Source organism: Corvus kubaryi, unplaced genomic scaffold (genome assembly GCF_017639235.1).
Source record: "Corvus kubaryi isolate FWS band 111438036 unplaced genomic scaffold, C.kubaryi_AGA036_p1.0 37396, whole genome shotgun sequence".
Classification (NCBI taxonomy): domain Eukaryota; kingdom Metazoa; phylum Chordata; class Aves; order Passeriformes; family Corvidae; genus Corvus; species Corvus kubaryi.
The window spans coordinates 3,209,657-3,228,565 of NW_024581135.1; the positions used below are offsets into that span (position 1 = coordinate 3,209,657).

Here is an 18,909-nt window from a genome sequence, read left to right on the forward strand (position 1 = left end):
GGGCGGCCCGGCTCGCCCGGCGCTGCTCCCCGGGTCGCTCGGGCGCTGTCAGTGCGGGCCGGGCCGGGCCGGGGCGCGGAGCGGAGCGGAGCGGGGCGGTGGGAGGCGCGGAGCGGCGCGGAACGAGCGGGGCGGGCGGCCCTGGGAAAAAAAACCGGCAGCGTGAGAACCCCGAGGCGGGCTGGCACCGAGTTAGCGACTCTCTCTCTCTTTTTTTTTTTTTCTTTCTTTTTTTTTTTTTTTTTTTTTTATTGTTAGGGACTCGAAAATGAAACTTCCTCCTCCCTGATAATTAATAATACTAATGAGCTCGGTGCCCGATTGTCCGTCGCTGCCCTCTCCCCCGGTCCCCGCCGGCCGCGCAGGGCCGGGGCGCAGTGGGACGCGGTGTTCTGGGCTGATTTCACATTTGGCAGCTTTCACTGGTGTGGTGGGTCTCTCTTTATCCGTCTCTCCCCGTCCCTCCCTTAGTTTCTTCCTTTCTCTCCCGGCTGATAGCCGCTTCCCCGCCGCCAGCCTCCCCCTCCCCGCCCGCAGCCCCTCCATGGCCATCCCGGCCCCACTTCCAACAACTTTCCTCTCGAGGAGCCGGAGGAAGGAAGATATTTGTGTGAACCTGAACCCATGCGCTTATAGCTCAGCTACTTCATTTAAGTGGAGAGGTGGAGGTGGAGGGGGGCTGAAGGAGGAGGGGGACACACACAACAACAACAACAACAACAAAAAACACAAAGACAAGAGAATGTTGATTAGAAACAAATGATCCTGCCCCCCTCCCTTTCCCTCTCTCTAGGTTGTGAGTGTGAGTGTGTGTGTGTGCGTGTGTGTCTTTTTCTTGTTGTGGTGGAGGCGTCGAGCCATATGGGGGAGTGATAGAGGAATTTTAGTCAGAAACTGTTCGTTATGTTACACTGGCTTTTCCCTTTGTGTTGTCTTTGATCTATTTGCTTGGCTTAGAATTACAAAAAAAAAAAAAACAACAACTAAAATAATATATTCTGAGCAGCTTCCCAAGGATCCGTTCCTTGTTATCTTTTTTTAAAGTCTCTCCCCCTCCACCACCACCCTTTACTCTTGTGTCTGTCATTATTTAAGGTGGTCCTCACAGAGGAGACCTCCCCTTCCCCTCATCTCTGGGTAATTTAGTAGACATTAAAATTACACGTAATGTTTCCCTCTCCTCTCTTGTGTTTCCTCTGTTCTTTTTATTAAATGTTGGTTATTGATTTTCTAAAATCAATGTCTGTTGTGGGGCTTTTTTCCCCTTACAAGTATCTAAAGCACGTTGCTGATCAACTGGATAACAAAAGCTTTGTGTCAAGTAGCCTTTTTTCTTATGTTAAACAGTCATTTTTGAGAGAAAAAGAGAATGAGATTTAAAGCAGCGCATCCAGAAGTGCTCTTTTGCAGTAAAGAATATTCTGAGTGTTTGAGGGGGTTTTATTCTTCTTCCTCAGCCTCCTCGCTTTTCCAGGCAAGACTATTAGTTTAGCGTGTTAAACCCATCACATGCTCTCTGATGAGGGATGCATCTACGTGTTTAATATTTTCTCAACATGATTTGAGTCCTATAAAAAACCCACCACCACTACCCTACCCCCCCTCGCCACCAAAAAAAAAAAAAAAAAAAAAAAAATTAAAAAAAATTACTGGATGCCTCTGTTTGCCCAGGACACCAGGACCGTATCCTGGTGGTGCAGCCAAGTCTTTGGGAGCACGTATGGAGCGCGGTGGCACAGATCCTGGTTGCTCCCGTGCAAAGGGGTGTTTTCAGGCAGCTGCACTAACTTTGAAAAGCCACCACACTTGGGAGACGAAAGTTTAATTGCGATTTTTAAGGTAACCACTTAAAGATCCTGCAAACTTCAAGTGTGTGTGCACTGCTTACGCGAAGGGCTGAGTTCTCCCTTCAGTGTCTTGTTCTGGCCAAGACACGGGGTGTGTGGGGGGGGGAAGGAAATAATTCTCTACTTTCTGTCTGTCCCCTCTTTCCTCTTTGTGCTCCCTAATTTGTTTCTTTCATTCATTTCTGAGTGAGAAATGCTCTCGTTCTGAGGAGCAGGTAGAGCGAGGGTGGGTTTGGTTAGGGCTTTTTTTTTTTTTTTTTTTTCATTTTCTCTTTCTCGACAAGCACGTATCCAATGCCTTTCCCGTTGGGAATTGCCTAGGATTTATCTGGACTGAGTGGATTTTTCTTCTTTCCTGGAATCGTGGAAAAGATGTTACTTCTGAGCTTGTGTCTTTGCTGATAACACCAGAAACGGTGATGCTTATCGAACTCGGACAGAAATTCCTTAGAAACGCAGCAGAACCAAAATAAAATTTAAAAGCCACGAAAAAAAAAAATAGATGATCATGAAGGAAGCGAGAGAAGTGTTAGTGAATCCCAGACACATTACAGACGGGGACAGAACAGAATAATCCAACTAATGCCTCAGTGGGCTCCACGCCTGTGCGCGTGTGTCTGCGTGTGTGCGGGGATGGGCAAGGCTCGGGATGAGATACCGGGGCTGGATAAAATTACAGCGGAGCTAAATAGGGTAGAAAGGAAGCAGGCTCGGGATTTTCCAAGATAACGGGGTTGATGAGAGCTGCTGGAGTGGAGGAGAGGTGTGCGGGGGGGGGTGGGTTGAGAGACGCGATGTGGAAATCAGTGAGGGGTGAGCCCCCCGGGGAGGGGGGGCAGCAGGGAGGATGGGAAGGAGAGGACCCCGAAAGCGGGGCGGGGGGGGCGGGAGGTGCGGGAGCGGCAGCCCAGGAATGCGGCGGAGCTCCGGGAAGTTCAGTCAGATGATTCCCAGCGCCTGACTCACTTCGCGGCACTTTCACTCGGGAGAGAAGTGGCGGCAGAAGAGGAGGAGGAGGAGGAGGAAGAAGAGGAGGAGGAGGAGAGGGCAGTGAGCCCCCTTTCCGCACGGGCGCCCCGCGGAGGCGGGGGCTGCGCCGGCGGCCGCAGCGCCGGCGCGGAGCGGCGCGGAACGGGGCCCGGGAGCTGCGCTGTCCGGCCGGCAGCCCTGCCCTGCCATGCCTGATGAGCTGCCTCTCTCCGTGTTGTTGTGGTTTGGCGTTTGTTGGCTGAGGTTTTTTTTCCCCTCCTTTCCACTCCCCTCCTCGAAAATCCAAAGTAAAATTAAAATCCCTGCGCGGAAGGGGGTGGTGGGGGGGTGAAGTTGTATCTAATTTACCCCAAAGTTTCAGTAAACAGCTCTCTTTGATTCCTTTGCCACCTCGCTTCCAGTTGTAAAGAAAAGGGAGAAAGTTCAGTGCTTTCAGGGCGTCTGATCCAAGAACACAGACCAAACAAGCAGAGACGATTAGACTTGCTCAGAGCCTTTCCCAAAAAGATACCCACCCACCCTCCTTCCAGGGATGCTGGGGAAGGGGGAAAAACCTCTTTCACTTCTCACTTTAAAAAAGGGGGGGGGGAAAGAGGAAAAAAATAGGCAAGCCTGCCTGCTGCCTTTAGTGAGTGGGAAGTGAGTCTTGTCTTCCCTGCCTGGAGAAGTTTGGAGGCAGCTAGACTGAGGCTGGGGTGTGAGGAGGCAGCTGTTCCCTGTGCAGCCCAGGTGGCAGCGGGCAGAGCGGGCACCCGGAGCGCTCCTGTGGCCGGGCAGCTCCTCAGGGCCGGGAATCCGTTGCGAGGAGATTACTCCGGGAGTTGGCTCACTGGGTAGCGAGACAAATGTACTACCACCACCTCCAGAAAAGCACCTGGAGATAGGTATTAAAAATTAATGCCATAAATGCGAGTGGCCAGGGCGTAATGATTATGCAGCCACGTTTTCTCAGTGCAGATTCATGTCCAGGCTGAGCTGTGACATGGAGCAGGGGAGGTTGTTTTCTGTGTCAAGTCGGATCTATTTATTTGCTTCCGAGTTTCAAGAAACCCAGAGAATTTGGAGATTAGTGCCTGATTTACTGTTTGCCATTTGTGACCATTCGGCACTTACTGGTTTTGCTTATTGCACATGCTTCGCAAGGAAAGTTTTGGGGGAATTTCTAATTGCTTCAAGAAAATGCATTTGATGGCTTGGAAAAGGCATATTTGAAAAGGAAAAATAATAATAAGGAAACCATTACAAGTTAATTATCAATAATTATACGTAGCCAACTGCCCAAGGTAGGGGAAATAAGAGGGAGACTGAGATGCAAGCTCTCAGGACAGGCTGGTAATATTCCCCAAGAAAAATGTGTGTCTCCCTTTGGAGTGGAAAGAAGGGTGTTGATTCTTTTACAGCAGCCCCACATTCATTCCAAGAAATAGGAAATTCTTCGCCTTACAACAGTTTTTGGCATCTGCATTATCCCAGTGCTTTTAAGGTGCATTTTCTCCTCTGTGAAAGAGAACTCTTTGTCCTCTTTTTCTCCAAGACCATGGCTTCCCAAGGTAGACACTATTTTGTGCCTGTCATACAGAAAGGGAGTGCAGGTTTGCAGTGCTCACAGACAATTGATTGTCTGCCCTAATGTGTTTCATTTACATGTTTATAACGTCAATAGTGCTGGGGTGTCCACTGTACCATTCATTCCAGCATTCCCACAAGGGTGCAATTGTCTGAATGGCCAAGTCAGACACCTTTTTGATTGCTCTTTAGTTGTCTTTTTAGAGTATAGAGAAAAAGGAGAGAAATCTGTGATGCAGAAACACTAGTTGAAAATATTTCAGAATTAAACATCACCATTAAAGCAGATGTGAGCATTAGACAAACAATATATTTTAACTAAGGTTCTGAAGGTGGAAACAAATTCAGAATAGTGGAGCTGGTTAGTGCACACGACATCCAGCCCTGTTCCTTAATTTTTTGGGGCTTTTAAAAAATGATCTGTCATTTTCATTTTCATTTCAGCCCCTGTAAATGCAGCCACCTCCTAACTCTTTGTATGCTTAACTGTAATTTGCTATATTTTCCCTACATATTTACATATCTCTGTTTATGCCAACAGCGTCAGCTAACCACTGGGAAAGTCTATTGAGAGAATGACTAGGCTGGGAGAAGTATAGACTTAATAAAAAAGTAAGATCCAAATATTTCTTCATCAAGTGGTTTTTTTTAGTGAATAAAACGACAATGCCCAGACTTTTCCTTGCAGCAGTTTAACTTACAGAGCTGTGCCCCAACTCCTAACGCCTCCGATCACCGTCCTTTTGCGCTGCGAGCTTGCAGCAAAGTGTTTCGAGGAGTTTCCAAGTCAATGAAAGACCACTTTTGAAGGTGTGCTGTGCTGGTTTGATATGCCACCCCGTCCTTTATCACCGGAGTGGCTTCTGAGGGAGGCAAGAAACGCTTGCTCGTGGTTTGTAGCAGAATAAATGAGCCACGCAGCTTGTTGGGACTCAGAGAGAGGTGCATGTGTACATGCGCCTGCACCTATGCGTGCGTGTGCTGCACAGAGGGAAATGGGATGTAGAGGTGTGCTTAAAAATAACCACTCACATTTCAGGCTAGATCATTTCCCCCTAAAAAGGATGCTGATCCCAGCAGCTACAATTAATGCAACTCGACCTGCTCCATCCGTGATCATAAGGGCAAAGAGCACTAAGTCCTGTAGTTTCTGCTCTGGAGGTAAAGCGAGGGAAAACTTTTTTTCCTTCTCTATATAATTTTTGTTGTAATTTTTTTTTCAAAAAATGCCTGTTTGTGGAGAGATTTTTTTTCCTTTTTTTTTCCCCCTTTTTTTTGTGCCTAACAGGGAAGACACAGTAGATGCACCGTTAGCTGAACCCCTGACACGGCGGTCTTTTGAATGCCTTAGGTATGATTTCACTTTCGCTCACATCAATGCTGACCTGAATGCCTTTCATATCTGATCCGCTGTGTCTCTCCCAGTAAACATCCCCTGAGGGGAGAACAAAGAAAGGAGCTCTTCTTCTTCTTAATCACAATTCAGCCCATTCACCGCCGGCAGGCTACATTTGCATTCTGCAACAGAAAGCCAAGATGAAAAGAAAAAAAAAAAAAAAAAAAAAAAAGAGACAGCGAAGAAGGGGGGAAAAAGCAGAAGGGTGGAGGCTGAGTAAAATAACTTAGGTGTTTGTAGCTGTTTGTTGGGCTTCCCCTAGTTACAAGCCTTATATAGATCCTGCTCTACCCAGCCTTGGCTCTTCTGACAGGCAGATAGTGTTACAAGATGGCATGCCTGTACTATTCATGGCCACTCGCTCTAACACTTGAGGTAGAAAGTGTCAGAGAGGGATCAAATTCTACTCTGAGAAGTCTGTTATAGTTAGGGTCAGGTGTGTGTACTCTCAGCTCTTGACTGCTGCCTATTATTTTGTTTTAATTACTATTATTGTTTACTCACCATGACCTTGGGGACGGGGGTGGCAGGGGGTGAGGCAGATTTGGCGGGGCAAAATCGCCCTTTCCCCAGTTGAAATGCGATTTTTTTCCCTATTTTTTTTTTTTTTTTTCTATATTTGTGAAGTGTTGGGCTGGGTGTTGTTGCGGCTGGCCGGGCCGGGGGCCGCGGCGGTGGCCGCGATGGTGGCGGTGGAGGTGGCGGGGGTGTCCCCGGGCTGGCGGCCGGCCCGGGCTGCCCCGACCCGGCGGGGAAAAGCAGCGACTCAGCGAATCCTCGGCGGCACCAGAAAATGCGCACGGAGGAGGAGGAGGTGGAGGAGGAGGAGGAGGAAGGCGAGATTTGTGGAAGTTTCTGTAGCCGGGCTCCCTCGTGGGGTTTTGTAGTCACGTTCATGTGCATTTTCCGGCTGTCCCCCCACCCTTGTGTGTGTGTCCTCCCCATATCTGCCTGTTTGTTTGTTTCTCAGAAGCTCTTCTGTGCTTTTAATCAGACACTTTTCTAGAAAAATATTGAGGTCTTTGGTCGTAGCCACTTTTTTCTCACCAAGAGGAGGTTTATTTATAACTGGATCCTGCTTACTGAGAAGTATTTAAGCCCTTTCAGGCAGAGCTGTCAAAATTTCCTGTGTTGTTTGCTCTCTATTTGCAACATGTAAAAAGTAATATGCAGTTGCTGGTGTTGGAATAACCGGGGTAGTGCAGAAATCTCAAGTGACAAGTTTTCAACTACACTATCTCCTGCCGACCAAACTGTCATTTTTATTTTTTTTCCCAGAAACCACTTTTAAGATCCTAACAGGTTTCCCCCCCCCCCCCCCATCAGCAAATAGATTAAATGTGCTAAAGCAACTTCGAGAGGGAAGAACAGTTTGAACAATGAGAAATGGGAGGGATGTCTTATTTTCCTGTAGCTGCTATGGCAGATTTCACTCATAAGGAGCACACTAACCGAGATGTTACCAGTTGAACAGAGGCATGTGACACAGATTCCTGATTTTTTCCCAGAAGATTTACAGAATTTACAAAAAGAGATTATCTCTACACCTTCCACCCTCCTAACCACCCCCATGACCCAAGCAATGGAGGATTTAGGCAGATTTACTTCAGTAAACACCTTTGGACACTTGGGGAAAAGTAGGAGTCTGTTTGCAAAAGCAGGCTTTTGTTAAGTGAGGTGCTGGATAATGCTTTACCAAGCAGCTGTGATATTAACCTACCCAGTAATGCTGGAAAGAGCCTTAACTCCTTGTGCACTTGCCCGGCCCAGGCCTTGCAGGTACTGGGCCTGGAGTGGGGGCACTGGGGTGTTTGGGGGGGACAAGCGAGGAGGTGGCACTGCTGAAGCCACAGCAGCCGCTCAGTCTGACACATCTTTGACTTGGTGGCAGCTGACTCTTTTGGGATCAATCCGTCAGAGACAGGGTTGGGGAGAGCTGGAGGCATGGACAGGAGAGGGCTGCTCCAGCAGGGAGGGTTTACCTGTGTGTGTGCCCGCACACAGGCACGCTCTGTACCTACCCCCTCAGATGTAACATCACCCAAACCCTCTCCAGGAACGTTCCCAAGCACTGCTAAGGCAGGAAGGTCAATTTAGGATTCGCATTCGAGCAGCAGAATAGCTGAGAAGTTACGCCAGCAAACCTGTACGAGCGGCTCCCCGTGAGCTCCCAGGCTCCAAGGAAAGCCAACAGCTTTCTGGGAGCTTCTCATTCGCAAAGTGAACTTTTTTTTGGCTGCTTTCTGCTCTTTTCTGAGGTGCTAGAAGCAGGAGCTAATAAGTGATTTATTTTTGCTGGGCAGAAGAATAACTTTCCAGGTGTTTCTCTTTTTAGCTGGAATAAGATTGCTTCATTTGAAGATTTTTGTTGTCGAGGGTTCTTTTTTCCTTCTTTTTTTTTTTTTTTTAAGTGTAGGTGTCAATGCTAGAGCAGCCACAAATGTGTGAGAAAGCAAAGGGTATGAGACATGACAGAATTAAAGGTGTTTGCTATGTTGTTACCCGTGTGTCAAGCTGCAAGCTCCCTTTGTCGCAGCCTCCTGGAGATTTGATAGTGCGGATCCGCTTCCCTTCCAAGTGATACAGCAGTTTCTGACTGGGGGCTTTAATGGTGGCGTGGTTGTTGCTATTGCATTTGCGTCCCCAAGTGCATTTAAACACCTCCACATCGCACACACCCCATTACTCCCACCTTACACAAGGGCGCTGTGCTCTCGAGCACCAGGACAGCAGCCACAGCATTACAGGCTCTGGCATGGAGCGTCGTTTGGCAGGAATGTCATCTGCCAAATCATCCCATAATTACGTTTTATGTTATTTGTATGAATGACCAAGCATGCAGTATTCCTTTTGAAATCAAAGGAAGGCTTAAAATGCGTTTTTGAATACTTTCAGACCATGGTCAGGTCACAGTTTGGGAGTTGAATTAAACTGATCTCATTTGTGATCTAATTGAGGTTGGCAACAACCTTAGCAGTAGCAATAACATACAAATACAAATCAAAGAGCAGAATTCAGCAAATCAGATCTTTTGCTTGAATCCTGCCTGGGAGTTATTCTCCGACTGCCAACAGAGAAGTTAAACTTTGTCCTGCTTCTCAGCGGCAGTGCGAGCCTTGCATATTTTTCGGGTCTTTGACAGGAAAGTTGGGTCGGAGGGATGGGGACACAAAGGCGGGAGGGGAGCTGGTGCCTCCTCGGACAGGAGTGAGGCACAGCGACTCGTCACGTATGTTTCTGGAGAGCCCAGTGGCAGAAGGCGCAGGAGGCGTAACGGGGGAATATGGCTAGGAAGGGCTAGCAAGAGGAATAGGTCGCTGCAAACAGATTATTCCAAGCGGAAAGTCGAGGCAGCTCCCTTATCTTTACATCTATCGCTGCGGATTCCAGGAATGTAATTACCAGCGTGGCTGCGAATTGTTGACAAATTTCCCCGGGTCTGTCGGGAGCGGCTGTTGCGAGCGGCGGGGCTGCAGCCGCGGCCGGGCCGGCAGCGGCCCCGACGTGCGGGGCAGTGCGGGGCAGCGGGGCCCGGGGGGGGCCCGGGGCGGAGCGGGGAGGCTCCCCCCGGGCAGGGCGTCCCCGGTAGGCGCGGACGGGCGCCCGGCTCAGAGTCCCCCCCGCCCCAAGCCGGGATGCTGCGGGTCACCTCCCCCGGGACCCCCCTCCTCCGGAGCTGCGCCCGGGGACCCCCGCGCCCGCCCCGCAGGTGGGGGGGCTCGGCGGGGCGCAGACCGACAGCCGCCGCCTCCGGGGAGCATCCCCCCCTCGGCCCCCCCGGCTGTGCCGCGCGGAGCGGTGCGGAGCGGAGCGGGCTGGAGGCGCGCCCGCCGTGGCGCTGCGCTGGGGCGGGGGCGTGCGGAGCCGCCTCGCCCCCCCGCTCCGGCTCCGGGGCAGAGGTGTGAACCGCCTCTGTGGGGCGGGGGACGGGGCACACACCCCCGCGGCCCCGGCGCTGCCGAGAGAAGCGCTCCGGGCCGAGGTGCGAACCCCTCCCGGGATGCCGCTCTCGGGATGCTGGGCCCCCCTCGCCCCCCTCGGCCCCGGCCGGGCTCCCGCGGCGGCGCAGCCCCAAACTTCGTTCCCAGGAGGGAGGGAGCGGAGGGGAAGCGGCTCGGCGCTGCCTGCGCTCCTCCCGGCTCCGGGGTTTCAAGTGTGTCCTCAACTCCACCCCCCCCACCCCTCACCCCTCCCCTCCTCCGGGTCATTATTTTCTTTGACTAAAACCTGTTTACTCGCCTCTTTGTTTTTTGACGTTAAACGAGTTTCCATCTCCTACTCCTGCGGATCTCTAAGAAGTAGATAAACCATTATATTTCCCCCTTCCCCCCTCCCGCTCGTATTTTAAAGCAGCGATCCTGACAGCAGTACTATTATTGCACTTTATGTTTTAGTGGATGTTTGCTGTTGCTAGTTACAGCAACACTTATCATAAGACAGCAAGAAAAGAGTAGTCCCTGGTAATTAAAGTAATGAAATATTCATTTACTCTACCTTTTCAGTAGTCTCACAAATTAGGCTGCTACATTTAATGCCTGCACTGCCTCTGTTTTTATTATAATGGCAGCTTTCGCATCTGCAATTAGGACTAATTCTGACAGTTACAATTTCTGAGGGATGGTAAACAGTGAACGAGATGTGCAGCAGTGGTATTACACGTGAAAAGCCCTTGTCTCTTTAACCTTGTTGTTTTTTTTTCTCGCAGAGGTTACCTTTTCCCGATGGTGCAAAATCGACTTGACATAACTGTTCATCAGTTTCAGGGTTTTCCCTGGAGGTATTTGCATCAAATCAGCCCAGTCAAGCTTCAAGTTGAAATTGGCAGCCCAGAAACTGACAGGGTAGGGACTGGGAAAGAGACAGCTAAAGTGCAGGCAGCGAGCTGACAGCAGCGGCGGGCAGGCAGGGGGAGAGGGCTCAGCACTCGGGGCTGCCGCCCCCCGCTCCCCCGGGCCCCCCCCGGTCACCCCCGGCCCCCCCAGTCCCACCCTGAGCCGCCACCGAGGGGCCGAGCGCTGGGAGCCCGCCCCGGTGCTGCGAGGAGGCCGGCTGGGGAGGGGGTGTGTGTCAAAACCCCCATAAATTGGGGGAAAAAAAGTGTTGGGAAAAAGAGAGAAGAGCCGAGCTGAAGTTGCTGGCGCTAACAAGCTTATTTTGCTGCGGTTCTTTGCGGAACGATGTCGTGTTTTGCAGTAGGACTGTTAAGAAAAGTGACGGAGAGGGTTGTTAATACTAGTGAAAACATATTTTGATCAGCTAAAAAAAAAAAAAAACCAAAAACCCAACCAACCCAGAGAGACATTCATCTGCAAAGATAATTGCATTAGAATCAAAACAAACATTTCCTTGAATATGTTATTTCATTTATCCTCTGTCACGGGGAGGAGGGGGTCTCCAAGCAGGACAATGTGAAAATTAATTTTTAATAGATTTTTGGACACATCGAGATCGTTCCCTGTGACACCCCTCCCACCCTGAAAGAATTTTACTTATTTGAAAATAATTCCAAATCTGATGTAGTGTGGAAGGGAGCAGCACACCAAGGAACAGGCAACACCACCAAGACCCATTCCCTCCTTAAAGGTGAAAAAGAGCAAAACTGTGTTACTTTCCTGAGGAAGAAAGCTGACAATATATATATTTTTCTCCCTAAATATATATCTGTAGTCTCTACCAGATGATTAAAAATCCCTCTCACTTTTCCTACCAGACTTGTGCTAAAGTAAGCCTTGCTTTCAAACAGTTTTTCAGCTGTGTGTGTGACAGGCATTGGCTGATCTGCTGATGCCCATTCGACAGGCACTGTTGAGCTAAAGTGGTGTGACGGCACAGTTTTGTTAAGCTGTGAACAAAGGGCTGGAGATGCCTCGCTGGCATCATCCATGTGCATATTGGCCTTGTCACAGTTTTGCTTGATTTAATGCTCTGTTTAGTCCTAGATATTAGAACTTAAATTCCAAACAATATGTTTTCATATACTACACACAAACTTTATTTTAAAAGCCTTTGCTCCCAAGAACCACAGATTCATTTGTCTGCCCAACATCCATGCGGCAAACGCTTAAAACGTAGCTCCCAGAAAAATAGGTGGCCTGTAGCCTCTTAACTGTTATCCAGTTAAAAAATGGGATTTCAGTTTTAAAAACTCTTAGAAGGGTAAAAGATTTATTTCTTCTTTGATCATTTGTTGAGAGTTGTTATTTATTTCAACAGTGGATTTTCTTATAAGCTCCTAAGGAGAGGTTACCCCGTGTGCAGGCAGGGCGCGGGATGGACTTTTCCGGTGCCATATCATCCCAGTGGTGTTGCTGGGATAAAAGTGGTGTCTTGCAAATACCTGTAAGCATAGTCAGAGGACTATTGACAGGCAGAAAGACAGCTGGTTTTGGCAGGTTAGTGGAAGGGAGCAGGAAACCGGATTAAGATTAGAATATATATCTCTATGTTCATTAGGAGGCCACAACTTTGTATCTCAGCAGTTCATCAAGAGAAAATGTGAGCATGTGGAGCTATATTTAGGCTTGGTTCTCTTCTCTTAGAGATGCCGCAGGCTTTATCTGGAGAAAGTTTTGGGTTTTTTTCTCCCCTTCTTTGTCGCCTTTTTAAACTCCCTTCAGGTTTGCTGCAAGTGTTTGCTAAGAGATTAGTTAGGCAGCTTCCATGGCGGAGGTAGCCCTGGGAGGCAGCTCGTTGCTGGGAGGAATGCTCAGTAGGTCAGTGCATGAAGATAGAAGGAGCTGCCCAACTGAGGCCAGGGATCAGGTATTTTCCTCTTTGTCTCCTACCAGAGACAAAGTGCTTATGGAAAGGTTTGTGGTGAGACATCAAATCCCAGCAGGAGAACAGATGTTCCCACTTTTACAGGCTTACCGATGAACATTTCAGCTTAAACAAGTTTATGGAATAAAGGATTTATTTCCTTCTCCTTAGTAGATGCAGCATCTTAGTTGGACTGTGCAAAAATTGTATCGCTCCAGCCATTCGGGGTCCTTTGGTTCAGGGCATGGGGCTTTGCTCGAGGGCTGTGAGTAGGGATGGGAGAGACAGAAGGAGGGGGCGGAGGGAGCGCTCAGCAAAATGAAAGTATTCCTTCTCCAAACAGTGCAGTCTAGAGCCTAAATCTGAAATTGAATCTGCTGAGCAAAACCTGTACAATTTTTCTACCTGCCCTCAGTCTGCTTCCTTTCAGGGATGACAGTTTTACTAACTGAAATGAATGGGCTCTCTCGCTCCGGTATCTTTCCTCAGCGCGCGTTTACACCGAGTACTTCAAACACAGAGCTGGGTGATATATGTAGGGGGACAGCTTGCACAGAATAAGCTTTAATGGTTAATTTTTGTATAGCTTTATAAATGAAAGGGACTTAAACCTACTAGCAGTATAGATCACAAGACCTTATGTGGTCTATTCTTCTCTAGATGCACAAGAGATTTACGTGCCTAAGTCCCACAAGAGTTAATGGGAGTTACGCATGTAAATCTCTTCCACAGTGAGATAATAGACCCTTTTATGTATGGATAGCTGGATTCTTACAAAAATCACCTACTGAACAGTAGACTTTATGTCCTGCCCTCTTAACAAATATTTATAAAGTGAGCAGGCCAGCAGATGAGACCAGGAGCCCCCCAAGTTGCCTCCAAATCACAGTGACCCCTGTGCTCCCATGGAGACAGTCCCAGGTCTGCCTCGTCCCTGTCCTGGTCTCAATGCACTGTGGGTGACATCGCTGGTCTGGTTGGGATGTGGTCTCACAGAGGCTGTTGTGGTGTCTCACTTCTTGGCAAGTCCTACTTGGTGGAGACTTCTTGCTCTGTGGATTGCACAGGAGATTGGGAGGGTGAGAGCTGCCACCTCTGTTCTGTAACTGTCACGGTGCACCTTCCCTGTGTCCCTGCCCCTCAATCCACCTCTGCTGGGGGATTTACAGCCCCAAAGTGGGAGACCACCACCTGGGTCGCTGGTAGAGCACAGTGGTGGTGGCACTTCATCCCAAAGCCCAGGTGCTGCTAGTGCTGCACATCTGCTCCCTTCCTGCTCCGGTGCGACCTCGCTCCCTGGGAAAACCAGCAGGCTTTGCCTCCAATGGGAACGGTCTCGCACTTCTCCGTGGGGATATATATATAACTTGGCCGATCTGTGTCTGCCAGCCATGAGTCAGATTGAGATCTTTTTTCCCCTGTAATGTGTAGCTGGAGATAGCCGGTGCCACAGCACACGCGTGTCAGGAACGATCCTCGCGTTCTGTGAGCCGCGGCTCTTTTTGCCATCATTGTTTCTTTCCATCACTCGCCTGCTCCTTCCCGATAGTGATCTGAGGGAGTTGGGCAAGCTGCAGACTTGTCAGCCCTCAGCTCCCAGGCCTGGCAAAGCACATTCTGAAAAAAAAGACCCTCTAACCCTTACACTGTGAGACTATCAGATTAAAACCAAGGGTTTCTACCAGCGGCGGGATGGGAAAAGCCCATTGTTTGTTGATTATCGTATCATCAGCCCCGGCTGATACGAGGATGCTCAAGGAAAACACACTTCGGTTACAGTTGATTTTCAGATTCCAAAATGGTGCTGCAAAGTCTGTGCATGCCTAATTATATTTTATGCTAGGCTGTGCAATACAAAATGTATGCTGCAGCAATCAGTGAGTTAACAGTATCAATCAATTTGTAAACAGATGAAGTCACTCATTCCCAAACTGGTTTTCCAAAAACAATTACTAAATTACAATAGAAAAAAATTGTACAGTTACTGTATTTGTGTGCTGTGTTACAATCAACATACCAGGGAAACAAAACAATTTAATGCAGAAAAATCATCATTCATCTACATTATAATTGCTTCTTTTTCACATCTACAGGGCGGTTAATTAAAATTGTGATTAAATGCGGTCGCGCTGCCTAAGATGTCTTGCCCAAAACAGGTGGTACAGAATTTAAAAGTAAAAAAAATGTAATTAGCATTGGAAATTGAGAAATTGCCTGTAAGAATCAGTGTTAATTTCAGTCAGTGATGAGGTAATTTATAAATGAATGCAGTGGAGGCTGTGCAAATGCACAATTGCCTTCCTGCCTATTCTTAGCATTCTCAGCATGCAGGTGAAAATGTTTTCAAAATATTGAGGTAATTTGAAAATCAATCCGAGCATTCTGTATCTTTCTTCCTCCCCAGTCACAGCAAATGCTGAACAAATGCTGCCAGAGATGGCACAATGCATCAGTTCTGCACTTTTTGGGGAGTGATATTCTGTGTGTCATGGCATCACTTGGAGTTTACCTACACCAAATGTTTGGCTAAGATCGTTTACAAAGGCCAAAAACGTTGATTTAAGCCCCCAGTAATCCTGAATGTCTTCAGCTTCGGTGTGTTTAAATGATGTGGTATCAAAAAAAAGTAACAGCAACCTGCAGCGAGTGGAAATAGTGCAGCAGAGATACCACGAAATAAAAGAGATGCTAATACGGCATGGAAATCATAATGATTTCTCATTTAAAATTAGTACAGCTCACACGAAAAGCCTCAATAGTACTGATGCTTTCTGTAGGAACTCTCTTTTTCAACATGCATTTCAAATTTCATCCTGCAACCATGAAAGAATTGTTAACTAGGTTATGCATACAGCGATTTTCCCTGAGATGAACTTTGTTTATCGACATTTTGGTGCTTTCTCCTAAACTTTCAGCTAGCAAATGAGAAATGCTAATTCCTAACAACAACAAAAAAATACAACCTGAAGATACAAAAAGCTGGAGGCAAACCTGACAACAAACAGATATTAAAGATTTAAAATCTTCTTGACAGTCAAAAAAAAAAAAATAATCCAAGGCACACATTGCTGGAACTGACATTTCCATGAATTGAACAGTCCTTGTCCCCCTGCTCGACTCCACCAAGAGCCCCAGCTTGGTTATCCCCCCATCCATTTAAAAATAACTCAGACTTTTGATAATGTGGATTGCTGGGCTGGAATATGGGAAAGCAGTTGGAGTTTTTGAGCAGGGACTTACAGGTGTTGGTATCAGGTTGCTGTAAAACACGCGCACAGTGGCTTTTGAACAGAACATGCTTTAATTAAAGCAAGCTGGTCTTCCTGCAGAAAGCCTGATCTACCCATGTAATTTAACTATTGAAGCCCTTTCTATTAATTTTTCCCTGACATATAATAATGAACTTTTCTTCTGGCTGACACTTGGTTGCGGTTTTTTTTCCTTTTGATAAGCCCTGTGCACTTCAGAGGCAATTTCGATGCTATTTAATTTACTCATACAAAAAAGCCCTGCGAAGGGATTAGGCCCATGAAGGGACAAGGGGAAGGCCACGTCGTGCTGGTCCATGCTGGACTGCTGGGATGCTGTGAGGAGGCTGCAGCCTGGCCGGGCAGAGGATGAGGGTGGATATGTGGTGGGATGCTCTCCTGGCCCTGGCCCTGCGCTGGCCGAGCTGGGGAAGGTGAGTTCAGCATCAAGTGCTCTCCAGCAAGTCAATTAACCTCACCGTGCTCATTTTCCCTGTCTATGAGACAGGGAAATACTGCTGAACTCGTTCATAGGGCTTTTGCAGAGCTTAATATCTCCAAAGCACTCTGCCGTTCTCTGGGACTGAGGAAGAGCAAATATCATTCGTTGTTTTGTCAGAGGGCGAGTGGATGCCAAGGAATTTGTCTGAGAAAATTACAAATGTATGTTCCTAATAACCAGAATCTCAGAGTTTATTATACAACTGGTTATCCTAATTTAGAGGATGATATTGCTTTTAACTGCTCCCCCCACCCAGTTTTCTGCCACTGAATATAAAGAAGCGAAGGGTAATCACTGAAGCAATGATGATTATTGACTGAAAGGTATTTTACAATGTGAGCTCCGTTATGTGGCGCTTAGCAAGCAGCTGCACTGGTGCATTTGAGCTCCTTATTTTGGTATAGGGGCTCTAAAAATACATCAAAATACCAGTGGACTGGCAGAGGTGTAAATCCTGACCCGACTGCAGTCAGTGGGGGTACCCGGGTGACTCTGGGGGGACACAGAACTGCAAAGCAGGGTTTGATGCCCATGGTTGGTTTTAGTGGAAAACTGCAGGATCAAGCTGGTTTGGAAATTCAGGCTTATCAAACCAAGCCTAAGTTTCATCTTTTTCTTTTCTGTCTTATGTGAACTCAAAGGAAAGCAGGAGCTCAGGTACTGCTCCGCTGCCACACGCCAGTGCTCAACCCCAGCCACATCTTTGGAGTTTTCTGGGCCTGTTCCCATGAGGAAAGACCAAATGCCATGAGAAACATGAGCAGGATTTGGCCCCGAACAGGCAGTGCTTACTACTGGATATACTGAGCCATGGCCATTGTAGTGGTGGGGAAGTGCAGTGAAGGAAAAGTAGCTTCGCGGATTCCTAAAATAGAAAGTAAATGTAAATATTTCTACTTTGCATGTCAGATTTCAATCACTTCTCAAAACAACTGAGCTTCTTGATTTAATTAATTACAGCTTTTTTTTTTTTTTTTTTTTTTTTTTTTTTTGGTGTGTGTGTGTGTGTCTTCGGAAAGGCCAAATGAAAATATCCTCTTTGTTTCCCCTTTGGAACTACTGGAGCTTTCCTCGAGTTTTAACTCTTCCACCACCCCAATACCCCCAGCCTTCGTTTTTCTATGCTCGTCTTATCGCTGCTGTCCCATGGCAAGCCCCAAAGCCTGGAACATTTTGTAACGACTATGTGACAAATTGTTGGGCTTTTATTCACGTTGGACATCTTTTGCCAGGATTGCTTGTTGTTTTTTCTGTTTGGCTGTGTCATGGGACCAAAGGTGGCTGCTTTTGTGCAGCATGTCAAATCTGGTTAACATGCAGCCATTTATCTTTAAAACCCACTCCTGCACAATGGCAGGAGTGTATTGGGCCACTTGTATGGGCTCCAAGCATCAAACATATACATATACTAAATTTTTTCTGTACCATCCTCTCTATATGTGTGGATGCACCTCAGGCTGAGGCACTGCGGTGAGCAGGTCATGCAGCAGACAGGATGTTTCATAATTTTGGGAACCTTTTAGAGACAAATTGTACAGGGCAAGTGTAGTGTAACTGAACTGCTGGTTGCCCAGTGAAGTGTAGAAAATCAGATACAGCACAGCCTGAAAGAATGAAACAAGAATTCATATCTATGTATGTACACGGTACTTTATAAACGATTCATATACAGAGAAAAACACATTTATTCTCTTTTTCTCTGCTTATATTTGAGAACTGTGCATGGGGTGTGTGTGTGTATAAATGTGCTTATGTGCGTGGTATACATTCATACAAATAATATGCCACAGGATATGGGAATAGTCGTGTGTGTGATGCATTTATATGCATAAGTGGTAGGTTTGCAGGTTAATGCGTGCTTGACTCTCTGTGTGTGTGTGTAAATGATGGAAAGGTGCTCAGCACGATGAAAAGATGAATTATCCTAGAAATAAAATAAAAAAGCCCCAAACTTCCACAGCAAAGTTTGCAGCTTTGGGTACTTTTCCAATATTTAAGTCACACAGAAACGCTTCTGATGAATGTGATTTCCTTATAGATATGGCAATAATTATCAAATAAAGAAGCTGAGAAAGAAATGGGAAAGTTTGATTCACCAGGAAAATGAGGGCTGGCTGCTGGTGCCTTTTTGCAGTTGAAGCATTTGAGATAGCGGGACTCAATGTTTTTTTAATGATTTGCTGTGTTGTGTAATAATTATACATATAGTGCAGTGAGGTTACTTGGAGGAACACCGCACTGTGTATGGGGTTTTTTTGAGTAAAGGACCCAGGAGATTGCTTTTCACTTTGAAAACAATCCCTAATATCAGGAAAATGCTCTGTTTGTTTATGCGTACATAATGCAAGTTTGTCCGCCTGGGAACTGCAGCAAATGGGAGAAGTATGCATGGATTTCACAGGTAACAGGATTACGTGGGCACATAATTGATCCATTTGGAGAAAAAAATGACAGTGCTCTAAAGATGCCTAGGCTTTGGAGATGGAGTTTATGAAACAGGCATTTGTAAATTCAAAGGAATCAATATGTCAATTTTATTACATCTCAGGACCAGCTGGGCATTAAAGGAGCAGTAGCCTTTTTAAAATTGCAGCTGCGTAT

The 18,909-nt window shown here is 47.2% G+C and overlaps 1 protein-coding gene across 2 annotated transcripts in view; it reads left to right on the forward strand.

Annotated features, from left to right (window-relative positions):
* The window catches only part of ZEB2 (zinc finger E-box binding homeobox 2), a 114,552-nt gene that overhangs the window by 3,901 nt on the left and 91,742 nt on the right, over nucleotides 1–18,909 (forward strand). The gene's annotated exons all lie outside the window — the stretch shown is intronic.